Here is a 14580-nt window from a genome sequence, read left to right as displayed (position 1 = left end):
TTCAGTCAGAGTGCATTCGGAAACTAATCTGTTACTGCCAGATGAAAGAGCCAAATATGATTTCAGTTTCACGAGTAGCCCGCTACGTTTTCCCCGACGTTTAAAGCGCTTCCTCTTATGAGATGTGGTAGGGGTGTAATCCAGGTGATGCGGTACTCCAGATAGTAGCAGAGGTAGAAAAAAGTCCTGTCCATCAGCGTTAGTCCTTCCCAAATTCTCTGTGGCAAATCGAATATTTAACAGAGCTTCACGATCGTAGGTCAATAGAGAGTCAGCGTTGTTCAATAAAAGTGACGAAAACAATAGAAACACGCAGAGCAAAAGTGGATCCGACAACCGTGGACGGCGAGCCATGCACACCGGCACCATCTTACACGGAAGAATATATATATTTCGAGATGATGGCAGCAGCAGCAGCCGTTCTTCTCAGCATGAGTAGCTTAATGTTGTTCGTGTGTAATTCACGTTGAGTAGGCTAACCACGTTATTACATTAATGCATGTAAGGTGAACTAGCAAACATCATCATAGCTACATGCGGCTGTCTTCTTGTTTGATGGCAGATACTCCCTTCACCCTGGCCAAAAAGGCTAAAATGACCAAAGAAAAAATGGAAAACAGTTAAACATGAGAGGTTTTTGGACAAAGTTTGTGTGTTTGTTTTTTTTTGTTTTTTTGTTTTTTTTCCTTCATTGTTTAAGCACTGCTTCCAGCCAAGAGTGATACCATATATGCCTCATAGCTGTAGAAAAGGCTAAAATTGTTATCTTTTTACAAAAAACAGCTGAACATGAGAGGTTTTTGGACCAATTTTGTGTTCTCCATTCTTTAAGCACCGGTTTGAGCACCGTTTAAGCACCGGCACGGTTTCAAAAGTACCGGTTTGGCACCGGTATCGGATAAAACCTAAACGATACCCATCCCTAGTGTTGAGCGCTCAGTGCATCTGCGTTCGACTACTACGCCTAGGCTGCACTGTCGAGTGCAGATCCACTGAGCGTAGCGCAAGCTAGCAAGACAGAAGCTAAGCTCGTTGCAACATGGCAACTGCCTCAATGCTACCCGAAATTGAAGCTCCCCCACCCTCATTCAGATCTGGTGTTTGGAACTGTCTTGATTTTCATGTGAAGCATGACCCTGATGGTAAGCGCGTCATGGACAAAAGTAAAACAGTATGTCGGCTGTGCCACGGAATGCTCAATTGGTGGGAACTAGTGTGTTAGCGCAGTTAGCTTGTTAATGTGTTGACGCCGTCCAGCCCCACGCACGGGGCGATCCATGGTAACTCGTTAAGGGAGATTTGTGGCGTTAACGTCATTTTAACGAGATTAACGCTGACAGCACTAGTGGGAACACAACGAATATGACTGCACATTTATGCCGACATCATCCTAGTGCAAAGACAAGTGGAAGCAGACAAAAACAACAAGCACGCATGCCACAAACTTTACAGAGTGATTTAGACAGCTGTTAGCACATGATTCTCCTTATAGGGACCTGATATGTTTAATATGCTGCTGAGAATATAGCCAGAAGAAGAGTATAGTATAGCTTTTATTTTGGAAAGAGCCATTTCTCTGTAATAAACTCTCTTTCCAAAGATGAGTGATTCCTCAATCAGATTTATTTATTTATTTTTTGTTGTTTCAGCAACATTAAATTTAAAAACTGTACTTTTGAGTTAAAATATATATTTATAATTTTAATAAATGACAAATTAAAAAGGCATGAAAATTTTTGTCTCTAAAAAAATATTGAACCGTGACACCAAAGTATCGAACCGACTGAACTGTGAATTTTGTGTATCGTTGCACTCCTAGTGTGAGGTAAAAGTGCTACAATGAAAAACATTTCAAGAAAATGTAAAATAAATGTATTCCAGGATAAAACACAGCTGTCTTTGTCTTGTGCAAATCGTTGTGTCGGCTCACTGGGCATTTGATTCCAATAACAGGCCTCAGTCTCTCCTGCTACTGGTCTGCCATACTGCTAAATTTGGTATCGGTGCTCAAACCTTTTGTGTCTGTTTGCCCACCTCGGGAAGCAAAAATTTGTTTTTTTGTCAGATGAACATATGAGACACTTTGACTCTTCAGTGCAGTGTGGAGCCTAACAAAGATCTGTTTTGTGTCCCAGCTGATCAGCAGGAGGAGAAGAGTCTGACGGAGCAGCAGAGGAACATTTTCAGCTACTTGGACTCAGCTCAGCCACTACAGAGGAAACAATGAGCTCAACACAGAAGGTGACAGACAGAGCAGGGCGATATGACCAAAAATATTTATCACGATATACATTTGAAAATTTGCGATAACAATACAACTGACGATATAATTGACACTAGACAAAATACTTTACAACTGCACAACTTTATTAGTGCAAAAAAACCCATCAATGTATTTTTACTTAAACAAGCAGCTGTTTTTTATGTGTATTAAAGTTATATAAAAATGTAACAGTGCAAATACAAATGCCTTGGAGCAAATGTCAGCCAATTTCCTCTGGAAAATCCTTTTGGTTAAACTCTCAGCAAGCAATTTGCATTTACACTGTTAAATTTCGAGTTAGCGCTGCCAATCAGTAATCTATGTGAATGACGTCATTTCCTCGTTACCCGGAAGCTGAAGCCCTCAGCTACAAATGCTACAACTAAGCTAACGGTAGTACATCCAGTCGTGAATGCACAGATTGCTGAGTGTTTTCAGCCTGGCTTCACAAATGATGAAATCCCTGTGTTATTAGCTGAATCACATGGTGTTACTATCAGCAAACGTACTCGCGAAAGCGCCAATTTGTTGGGATCCGTTTTTGAGTGCACGTTCCTCTGCCATGTGCTTCCAGGTAACAAGAAAGCGACCTCATTCACCTATATTTTTGATTGGCAGAGCTAACTCGAAGTTTCGAGTTATATTTCTCAAAATTTCAACTTATGGATACTAGCTGTTTTGTTTTTATTTAGTGGCGGAAACGGGCTTCCATACTTAAAAGCCGATTCACAGAGCTTTTAGTTGTTGTAAATATTGTAAGAGATGATTTGTTTTTGAAATTTGTGTAATGTGCCTGAATGTTATTGATATTATTATTATTATTATTATTATTATTATTATTATTGATTGCTTATATTTTAACAATTGTGAAACCTCACTGTGGATGTAAGAGCCAAATTATGCGGATATCTTGAATCCACTTTATTGTATAATATTTTATGTGATAGTATTTGACGGAAGATGAGCAACATCTGTTGTGGAAGCTAATGGGGTTCTTTTTAAATAAACAAAAATACGATTTAATATCACTGAATAATTATGTATAAATCTATAAAAATTAAAGAAATATGTAATAGGAAACTACACTATAATATAAATTATAAAATAATATAAAAGTGTGTGTGCATGTGCGCGTGCAATCAGGAGGGATGGGCATGATTTTAGTGTTTGAACAGTCATGAATTATTTTTAACAGCAGGTTGGATGTAATGTGTTAGAACTACCAGCAGGTGGGGATAAGAGACCTTTAAGGTGTTTGGTGCCACACTCCACCTTCAGGTTTAAAACTAGTGTTAATGGAGGGAGTTTGAAGGTTGAGTTTGTTCCACGACTGCATTTCACTCACTGCCTCTGTTTGTATCTCTGTCACTGCAGGACCAACATGGAGCGAGAAGTCAGCGCTCTCAGGAGGCCGACAAACCTCACAGAAGAAAGGGAGAGAAAAAACACACCTGTGACGAGTGTGGGATGGGTTTTACTGAGAAGGGTAATCTAAAACAGCATCAGCTCATCCACACTGGAGAGAGACCGTTCAGCTGTGACTTGTGTGGAAAGTCTTTTTCCTGGAAGGAATCCCTAAAACAACACCATCTCATCCACAGTGGAGTTAAAGCGTACAGCTGTGATCAGTGTGGCAGAGCTTTTACTCACAGTAGCCACTTACAGAGGCATCTAGTTACCCACTCTGGAATTAAGGCATACAGCTGTGACATCTGTGGAAAAACTTTCAGCCACATAGAGACCCGAAATACACACATACGCATTCACACCAGACATGATGTGTACTGCTGTGAACAGTGTGGCAAAGAGTTTACAACAGGCTCACAGTTACAACAACACCTGTTTATCCACACTGAGGAGAGACGTTATAAATGTGACCTGTGTGAGAAGACTTTTAAAGCTCCACATTACCTGAGACGACACCAACAGATCCACACCAGAAAGAGACTCTACAAGTGCAGTTACTGTGAGGTATGTATTTATATTGTTATCTTGTCATTTTAGCCTGACTGTTTGGAACAACTCTGCTCATTAAACTGTGTTAGCATGTTAGCAATTCTACTGCATGGAAAAGCAGCTCTGAGTGATTATTCAGATTTTCATGTCAGTTATGATTTTAGTATTACTGTAGTATTATGGTGGTAGTATTGTAGTTATTGCAGCCCAGTAAACTGAGTGTGTTAACTGAAACAGTCAAATGTAATTGGACGTCTGCAGAGATGCTCTTTATTTCAGGCGACGTTCAGGATAAAAGTGTTGAAGGACTGACTTACACTGTCTTTGTGTCTTTGTTTAGAAGCAGAGCGACACAGATGGATCCAGTTCTCAACCCTGTCATCACTGTGGTGGTGGGAAAGATTTTCGTTGTGACCTTTGTGGAAAAACTTTCAGTCAGCAAGCCACCCTAAAAAGACATCAACGTAGACACACTGGAGACAAACTGCAATACTGCAAAGAATGTGGGAGAAGCTTCACCACACCAAGTGAGTTAAAACAACATGAACTGATTCACAGTGGGGTTAAAAAGCACCTCTGTGATCAGTGTGGGTCATCCTTCACCACTGCATGGGAGCTTAAATCACACAAACGAGTCCACACAGGAGAGAAACCATACAAGTGCAGACACTGTGACAAAAGCTTCTCACAGTCAAATGGTCGTAACAATCATGAACGTACACACATGGAAGGAAACTACAGCTGTGACCAGTGTGACAAGAGCTTCAGGAATCTCAGTTCATACTCCAAACACAAACGATCCCACGTTACTAATAAACTGTTTCACTGTTACCAATGTGCCCAAACATTCACCTCATTGTCTGCTCTGTGCAAACATCAGCGTGATCACTCAGGGCTGAAATCACTCCCATCACTGGATCACAGTGAATCTGAAGAGACAGAAAGATCCTCTGGTTTCAGTGTCAGACTCAAAAAGCTTGAGATCAGGCTCCACAGAGTTCAGATAGAATCATTTGAACTTGTGTTGAACTGAACTGGTTGCTGGGCTGAACTTCTACATAATACAGATTTACATGAGATCTTATTTTCTGTCGTTTTACTGAGTCAGTTTTGTCCTTTTTTCTCTGTCCAGGGGCCCGTTCTTCGTACGTCGCTCACTACATCCAAGATCAAATGACACATCCAAGACCAAACCATCGCGCTAACCGTGAGCTCGCTAATCCGGTTCCCCGAACACACCTGCCGTTGACGATTAGTACAGCTGGACGCAGTAATGTGACATCACTGGGTGTCGTAAAAGGGGCTACGCATCGATAGTAGAAACATTGATCGGCAACCCCCTGATTGGTCAGCGAAAATGTCGAAGGAGCGCGCTCAGTATTGTTCGGCAGCAGAGCAAGAACTCTTGATTGAGGGATTTCAGGAGTTTCAGAGTTTAATTAAAACGCAAGGGAACACTGCAAAGGCTGCAAAAGCAAGGAGAGAGGGCTGGCAGAAGGTTGCTGACAAATTAAACTCGTAGGTGATTTAATAATAATAATAATAATAGATTGGATTTATATAGCGCTTTCCAAGGCACCCAAAGCGCTTTACAATGCCACTATTCAGTCACTCTCACATTCACACACTGGTGGAGCAGCTACGGTTGTAGCCACAGCTGCCCTGGGGCAGACTGACAGAAGCCAGGCTGCCATATCGCGCCATCGGCCCCTCCGGCCAACACCAGTAGGCGGTAGGGTAGATCTATCATATGACACTATATTATCCAATATTATATGGCATTATATTGTATTATAATATGTTATATTATATCCCCTTACACATTAGAGCCACAACAGGACCCACTAGAACATGGGAACAAATAAAAGTGAAATACAGGAGTATTCTACAGAATGGTAATATTTATCTCTTATATTGCTTTTCGTCTCTTGGAAAGAGACCCTGTAATAGTCTGTTAGTTTGTTCATAACAGCAACCAAGAAAAGGGCAGAGCAAAAAAAGACAGGTGGTGGTCCTGCACCCCCTTGTCAACAAGTTGGTTAGGTAAATAATACCCTCACGGGAATATCGATATCTCTCAATGAGCACAGTGTCACGCTGAGCTGAAGGATCCTGTCTGTCCCGCAATATACGCTGAATTCTGAGGACTCTCCTTATCAATCTTGCACCTTCCTCAATGGGTTGGTTGCGTATACGGACAGGACATGGCTGCGACAGGCTTCCCAAATCCACCTTCGCTTTTATAGCCGTGGTCTCTCATCTTGATTACACGGAGTGATTTACAATTACTACTCTGAAATATGAATTACATCTGTAATAATCACATACACGTAATAGAATGTTAATAGTACATTTCCCTTTTTTAGGAAATGACCTGTATGTATCTGTGTGAAATCAATAAAAGGATCAAGTGCTGCATTGTCTTTAGTTACATTGATGTTATTTATTTATGGTGAAACAGTGGTGGAATATCGCTGTTGCTTTCGTATAAATGAAGCGGACATACCTGCATGGCCGCGATCTAATCCTGTTTACATAAAGTAAACCTGCTCCCGAGCAGGTTTATGCTTACGGCCCTGCTGCTATGACAGCAAGTCCCGGATGAGCTTCGGGGAACCGAACGATCCAGGATCACGTGAAATCGTCAACAATCAAATCCAGCTAACTTACTTAGCGAGGTACGAAGAACGGACCCCTGGTTTTGCTCGTCTGTAAATAATTGAAACTCAGTCAAATAGTTCATTGTTCTCCAGCAAAACGTTTTGGAAACTCATGTTTAACCTTTCAAACTCTGACATGTTTTAGCACACAAGGCTTCATCGGGGAGTTCACTCATGATTGGACCATGAGAATAAAGGTTTTTAGTTCTTTCAAAGAGAGTCTTGGAGGTGTTCGATGTTTCTGTTTTTTCTACATATAGGAAGAAACTATTTTTCTAGCTTTGTGTAGTGTGGAAGTTTTTAATGTTTCTTTCATCTGTGATGTTCTTGAATGTGTTGACATGAAGATGGTACAAATAAACTGTCCTTTTAGCTTCAGCTCCTAATTTATTCATTATTTATGGATGTAGCACAGCAGCAGTGTCTTGATTAACACATGGAGGGCTCGGGATCTGATGGTGTCATCTCTCTAATTTGCCCACTGCGTAAATCTCACTCTTTGCCAAGAAATTGAAATAAATCTTGTTTCCCTGCTGGATAGTGATCCACTGTAACTCTGCTCCTCCTTCCTGTTTAGGATTTCTGTGGCTGAAGTAAAATTCCCTCCATCCATCACTTATCCCAGCTAACCCAAAGTAAAAGAAAGTTTTGCTCATCGTAAAAAAGCATTACAATAATGGGCATTACCAATGCAAACTGAATAATACAGAAGATGAAAGAAGAGACTTGGATCAGTTAATAAAGCTCATGATCTCGATTCATTGTGGCTGCTACACAGATACTTCTGGGTCACTTCTCTCAGTTAGGAACCTTCCTCACCAGTGGCGTCGTTAGGCCTATTTTAGGGGTGCTGAAGCCTCCCTAAAATATTCTTAAGCCCCCCTAAATAATTTGGCGGGGTTTTTTTGTTTTTTTTTTAAACTTATTCGATTTTTGTTTTTTTACAGAACTTGCAGACAAATTCAATATAAAGATGCAGGAATATGAGTCTAAAGAAATAATAATATAAACCTGTCGCTATTCACACAAATATGATCATAACTCGGTTGGTCCCTTTCGCTTTACATTGTTAAGGTAGCGTCAGTGCTTCGTTATCCAATCCGTTCCAGTTGTTCACAGGGGACATCCACATGACTGAAAATCCAGTCCTCGTTTTCACTGCTACTTTACACTCCGCTCGTATACACCTGCGGACACACTAGCGTACATGTGGCAAACGGCAAGAAATCATGGATATACGCAAGTTTTTCAAGAAAGTAAGTCTTCATCACTGGCTGGTAGTAACAATTAGTTAGCTCCAGCTAACAGCGGAGTCCCATGTAAATAATGAACCAGGTGCTCCCCATTTTGATAAATAAAAACCTGGCTAGCGCACTAAGTTAAATTCTTAGCATAATGTTAATTTCTGTCACTCGTTTTAGCTCTGAAAAATCGAGCTGTGGTATGGTTATCATCAGTGGAAATAATAATAATCACTCCATCCCCATTAACCTGTAGGAGTCAGGGCAGAGGAGCGCAGAGGGGAGAGACGTCTGCTGGAGAGGTGAGTCAAAGGATGGAGTCATTTGTGATGCAGACAGTCTGATTAGAATTTTATGGGACTCAATATGGATATGAAATATGAAACATTTCAGTCACGGTACAACATATAAGACCTGTTTAACTTGAGCTTTTATTTAGGAGAGTCAAGGTTAGAAAGTGGAGAGAGCAAAGAGAGAGAGATATATATAAGTCAAATTAGCCTGACTCACATATTTTTGAGGGTTCTATTTTAATATTACTTCAATTCAAGTAATTTAGTAATATTTTTCAGGGCTTTAAATTGCAACCATTTTAGTCACATGCGTGCTCAAAATATAATGTTTGTAACTTCAAAATATTTGGGAGCAACAAATTACTGTGGAGCGGGAGCAGAAGTCATGATATTAGCAATTTACATTACAATTCAGTATGTTTTAATGTATCTTGAAGGGTGAGGCAGAAGGGGAGGCTGAGGGAGAAAAAGGTCAACAGGCAAGTTCAAGTCAGAGAGAGCAAGGAGAGACAGAGGAGCTGCAGCAAATGGATCGAGAGGCAGAGGAAGATCAAGTTATTACAGAGAGAGGAGAGCAAACAGGCCAAGAGAGGGAAAATGATGAAGCAGCTGCAGCAACTCATTCTACTACAGGGTTTGATTTAGGTGACAAAGACACAAGGCCCAGACAGGTGAAGCTGAAGAGCTATCCACATGATACGTTTGGTACACAGAAGCGGGCATTTAACCACAGCTGGTTTGAAAAGCACAACTGGTTAGAATATTCAGTCAACCAGAATGCAGCTTTCTGCTTCCCATGTAGAGTGTTTGGCAAAAACATCAAACATGATAGTTTGGTCAGTAGCGGTTGCAAGAACTGGAAGAAAGCTTTAGTCATCTTTGGCAAGCATGAGATGGCACAAACACATAAGGACAGTGTTGTTACATGGAAAAGCTACCAGGGAACTAGCAAACAGGGAAACGTTGCACAGGTGATAGCAACTGCAAATGTGAGTGAGATAGTCGAAAGAAGAGAGTATCTCAGACGAATTGTTGCAGTCACCTCTATGTTAGGGAGACAGGGACTCCCTTTTCGTGGCCATGATGAAGGTGAAGACAGCCCAAACAGAGGGAATTTTCTTGCGTGCATGGAGCTTTTGAAGGAGTTTGATGCTTTTCTTCAAAAACATAATCCCCCATCAAATGCACAGTATATCTCACCAACATCCCAGAATGACATGATTGGAGGTGTACAAGCACATTTTAGAAGGCTTCATCCTGAGGCTATCTATGTGCATTGTTATGCTCATCAACTCAACCTGGTTTTGTGCAATACTTGCAAGGCTGTCCCAGAGGCTGTGGAGCTTTTCAGCTTGTTGGAGTGTGTGTATTCTTTCTTCAGCACCTCCCTAGTCAATCATCATAAGTTCATGGAGACTCAGGCAAAGCTTGGATTGACAAAAACTGAGCTTGTGCAACTTTCAAACACTCGCTGGGCATGTCAGTTGCGATCAATCAGTGCAGTTCTTGAGACATTGCCTGCCATTTTGGAGTGCCTATCTGCAATTGGATCCCCCATAGCTGTTGGTCTCAGAGCAAAGCTCTACAAGTTCTCAGCAGTCTATGCACTACTGATGTTTCAGTCGATTCTGTCTGTAACCGAAGGACTCCACAAATTCCTGCAGAAAGAGACTTTAGACCTGGCAGAAGCTTTTATCTGCAAACAAGCTGTGTGTGACACAATTAAGGGAAAACACTCAGATGCATTTGCTACAGAGCTGTATGAGAAAACCAAGGCCCTGTGTAACACCCACAGTATCCCTGAACCAGGTGCCAAGACAAGGCACAAACAGAGGAAAATGGAGGATTTTGTCCTGGAGGCAACTGTGGGTTCACGCACTGAATTGAACAACTCAGACACATTGAAAAGAGAGTTACTTTTCCCTTGTGTGGATCGGATGGTTGGCGAGCTTGATCAAAGATTTTGCAGTGTAGATGCAGGGCTGCTAAAAGGTGTCCAGGCATGTAGTCCTGAATCTGAGAACTTCTTGAGTGAACCACACTTGAATGAACTTGCAAAGCACTACAGACTTGACCTGAAAAAAGAGGAGGTTCTGGTGGCCAGAAACTTTCTTACCCGGAAAACAGAGGCTGGATGTCCACCCAAAAATATGTTGTCTGTGTACAACCTCCTTGATTCAGACATGTTTCCCTCTCTGAAGGCAACCATCCAAGTTGCCCTAACAGTGCCTGTCAGCAGCTGCTCGTGCGAACGGTCCTTTAGTGCACTGCGTCGGCTGCACTCCTGGCTGCGTCAAACAATGGGTCAGAAAAGACTTCACAGTCTTGCAGTCATGTCTATTGAAAAAGACACGATTCAGCATCTGAGTCACAACAGAGTGATTGACCGATTTGCCACTCTTAAAAACAGACGTCATTCTTTGATGCTTCCACCCACCAAGTAACTGGTGATTGCAGCCAGAAAAATGTACTTTTTTATTTTCAGTTTTTTTTCTTGTTATTGATGCGGCAAACACATTTCCTCTGTTTTTTTGTTGTACTGTATTATAAAGCAGACTGAAATAAAACAATAGATCTATTGGTGGCCTAGGATGTTTAATCTGTCCAAAAAAGTAGGAAAACAATTTCTCAGTCTTTGTTTTCTGTTTGTGAAATTTTGTGCTCATTCACTACGTTCGTTCATGTCGTGTACATCTCTTGGGGGTTAAGCCCCCCCTGTCCTTAAAACCTAGTGACGCCCCTGTTCCTCACCAAAACTGACTGTTGGACCACACCCCTGGTTTCATGAGAAGTTGTTTCAGCCATGATTTCTCTTCCTGTATTTCAGAGTAAAGACTGAAGTGACAAATGGAAACATGTTTAAAAAACGCAATGTGAGAGAGACGTTGAGGTCCTTGGAAGTTACCCTGGGTTTTTCTGTCACCCTGCTAGATGTTACACACCTTGTCATTGGACTGATTTCTACTGCTGGACTACTCCTGGGGAGAGTAACAATATTCTTACTAATTAGCTCCCTTTCACACCTTTGGGGATATTTATTTTTGTGCTTGCAGCGCTGTGAGCCAGAACAGCGAGAGAAAAACCTGCAACAGCGACGAGCCGAATGCTTAAGTGAATCCCAGCAGCTGCACATGTGCTACGCTGATTTAGAGGATATCTTTGCTCTTCATAATTCATAACTTCATAATTACACAGGGTGTAATTATGAAGTTATTGAGCAGCACATACTTTACGACCTGCTTAAGTTCGAGGTCACAGCGTCTGTAGAGCAGCTGGAACATAATGAAGTCTACAAGGTTAAAGTTTTATCTTCACTTGTTGTTCTCTCTGCTGCTTGGTTTGATGGATCTGAGAGCTTTTGTTTTTATTACTGTTATTATAATTATCATTAATATTTTACTCTTTAAAAGCTTTAAAATAGTGTTTGTGTTTTGAAAAGTTGATTTAAGAATTGAACAGAAACATCTGTCATAAAAATCGCCCAAAGGCACGGAGACAAACTCAAAGGATGCAACCTGTAACTTTCTCTTCCTTCATGTCAGCACCATCATCGAGCCAACAGGTCTGTAGATGACGCCATCAACATGGCCCTACACTTCATCCTGCAGCATCTGGACTCCCCAGGAACCTACGCCAGGATCCTGTTTGTGGACTTCAGCTCTGCCTTCAACACCATCCTTCCAGACCATCTCCGAGACAAGCTTTCCCAGATGAATGTGCCTGATCCCATCTGCCGGTGGATCACTGACTTCCTGACGGACAGGAAGCAGCATGTGAGGCTGGGGAAGAATGTCTCGGACTCCCGGACCATCAGCACCGGCTCCCCTCAGGGCTGTGTTCTTTCTCCTCTGCTCTTCTCCCTGTATACTAACTGCTGCACCTCCACCCACCAGTCTGTCAAGCTAATCAAGTTTGCAGATGACACCACCGTTATTGGACTCATCTCTGACGGGGATGAGTCTGCCTACAGGAGGGAGGTTGAACGTCTGGTGTCCTGGTGCAGCCACAACAACCTGGTGCTGAATGCCCAGAAGACAGTGGAGATTATTGTGGACTTCAGGAAGCACACAGCCCCACTCCCCCCCCTCATCCTGACTGACACCCCCATCACCTCTGTGGACTCGTTCCGCTTCCTGGGTACCACCATCACCCAGGACCTGAAGTGGGAGCCCACCATCACTTCCGTCATCAAGAAAGCCCAGCAGAGGATGTACTTCCTGAGGCAGCTGAAGAAATTCAACCTGCCAACACGGACGATGATGCAGTTCTACACTGCAATCATCGAGTCCATCCTCACCTCCTCCATCACCGTGTGGTACGCTGGAGCCACTATCAGGGACAAACAGAGACTGCAGCGTGTTGTGCGCTCTGCTGAGAAGGTGATTGGCTGCAGACTCCCATCTCTGCAGGACCTGTACACCTCCAGGACACTGCGGCGTGCAGCTCGGATCTCAGCTGACCCTTCTCACCCTGGACACAGTCTGTTTGACCTGCTCCCCTCAGGCAGGAGGCTCCGGTCCATTCGCACCAGAACCTCTCGCCATAAGAACAGTTTCTTCCCCTTTGCTGTCGGACACATGAACAATAAACGTACGACTGTTCCCACCACTAACACATGACCCTACGCTGTGTTCACTGCATCATTCCATGTTTGGCACTGATCACCACCTGCACTCATGTATATATCATGTATATATCTATCCACTTAGCACTTTTAATTCTTATTCTTATTTTTATATTTTTATGACAGTATGTTTGCACTGAAGCACCGCAGCAATTTCCTAATGTTGTAAACCTGCTCAACATTTGGCAATAAAACCCTTTCTGATTCTGATTCTGATTCTGATTATTTATAGTAAATGCATATAGCAACAGTAACACTTTAGTTTGGATTTCATAATTTCTGTAACTGGAAAATATTATTTTGTTTAAAGACAGAAGTGAGTGCGTAGTTGCAACATTAAAGTGAAATATTTAATAGTCTAATAACAGATTATGTGTTGAAGCTGTCGTTTCAGGAGGAGAGAAGCTGCAGAGAGGCGTGTAAGACTGCAACTCTGCTTCCTGGTCCCAGCTCTGGATAGTCATATTTTAGGGGGTTTAATAAATGTGTCCATATTTCTAGAAATGAGAGCTGCTCCATCCAAAGTGGGATGGATGCCGTCTCTCCTAACAAGACCAGGTTTCCTCCAGAAGATTTGCCAATTATCTATGAAGCCCACATCGTTTCTTGGACACCACTCAGACAGCCAGCAACTTAAGGAGAACATGTGGCTAAACATGTCACTCCTGGTCTGTATCCCAATTCAGGGTCTGCAGCCTTAAAGGCCGCGTTTTAAGGCCGATTACGTCACAGCAACGCGACGAAGGCTGTCCCAATTCGAAGGCTGCTCGAAATGCGGCCCTCAAATGTGTCCTTCATTTCCCTGAATTCTAAGGATGTGTCGGTGTAGACTTCGTGGCCCAACATATCCCAGATTGCATAGCACGGCGGTGGGTGTGGATAATTTTGCCGAAAAAAACGGTGGAAGCGGAGCAGCCAAAGTGTAAACGTTTAAAAGTAAGTACTGTTATGATGTCTCAACAGGACCTGGAAAAACTAGTCCATGCATTCATCTTTAGTAGGCTTGATTATTGTAACAGCATCTTTACAGGTCTACCTAAAAAAATCAGTCAGACAACTGCAGCTCATTCAGAACTCTGCTGCTCGAGTCCTCACTAAGACCAAACAAGTGGACCACCCCAGTCCAGCTCTGAGGTCTTTACTCTGGCTGCCTGTCCGTCAGAGGATAGACTTTGAAGTTCTGATGCTGGTCTATAAAGCTCTGAATGGTTTAGGACCAAGATACATCAGTGACCTCCTGACCCAGTATGAACCTTCCAGATCCCTCAGGTCACCTGAATCCGTTTTTTTTATCAGTTCCCAGAGTCAGAACCAGACACGGAGAAGCTGCATTCAGATTTTATGCTCCATATATCTGGAACAAACTCCCAGAAACCTCAGATCAGCTGAAACACTCAGTTTATTTAAATCCAGGTTGAAGACTCACCTGTTCTCAGCTGCATTTGAATTACATTTTGAATTGCATTTGAATTGCATTTGAACTACACCTCTTATAAGGTGTAGTTACACACCTTATAAGAGAAGCACATGAGAAGAGAGGCGA

The 14580-nt window shown here is 42.3% G+C and overlaps 1 long non-coding RNA gene across 1 annotated transcript; it reads left to right on the top strand.

Annotated features, from left to right (window-relative positions):
• The first annotated feature begins 4115 nt into the window (after positions 1-4115).
• Positions 4116-7257, top strand: LOC146701612 (uncharacterized). The gene is made up of 3 exons (XR_014922208.1): positions 4116-4234; positions 4560-4746; positions 5352-7257. It is a non-coding gene; the product is annotated as an uncharacterized LOC146701612 (long non-coding RNA).
• The last annotated feature ends 7323 nt before the right edge of the window (positions 7258-14580 follow it).

The sequence above is a fragment of the Copadichromis virginalis genome, linkage group LG9 (assembly GCF_057382275.1).
Source record: "Copadichromis virginalis isolate Kocher_CV1m ecotype Utaka linkage group LG9, C_Virginalis_male_GT1.1, whole genome shotgun sequence".
Lineage (NCBI taxonomy): Eukaryota > Metazoa > Chordata > Actinopteri > Cichliformes > Cichlidae > Copadichromis > Copadichromis virginalis.
This window is presented reverse-complemented; position numbering and strand designations above follow the sequence as displayed.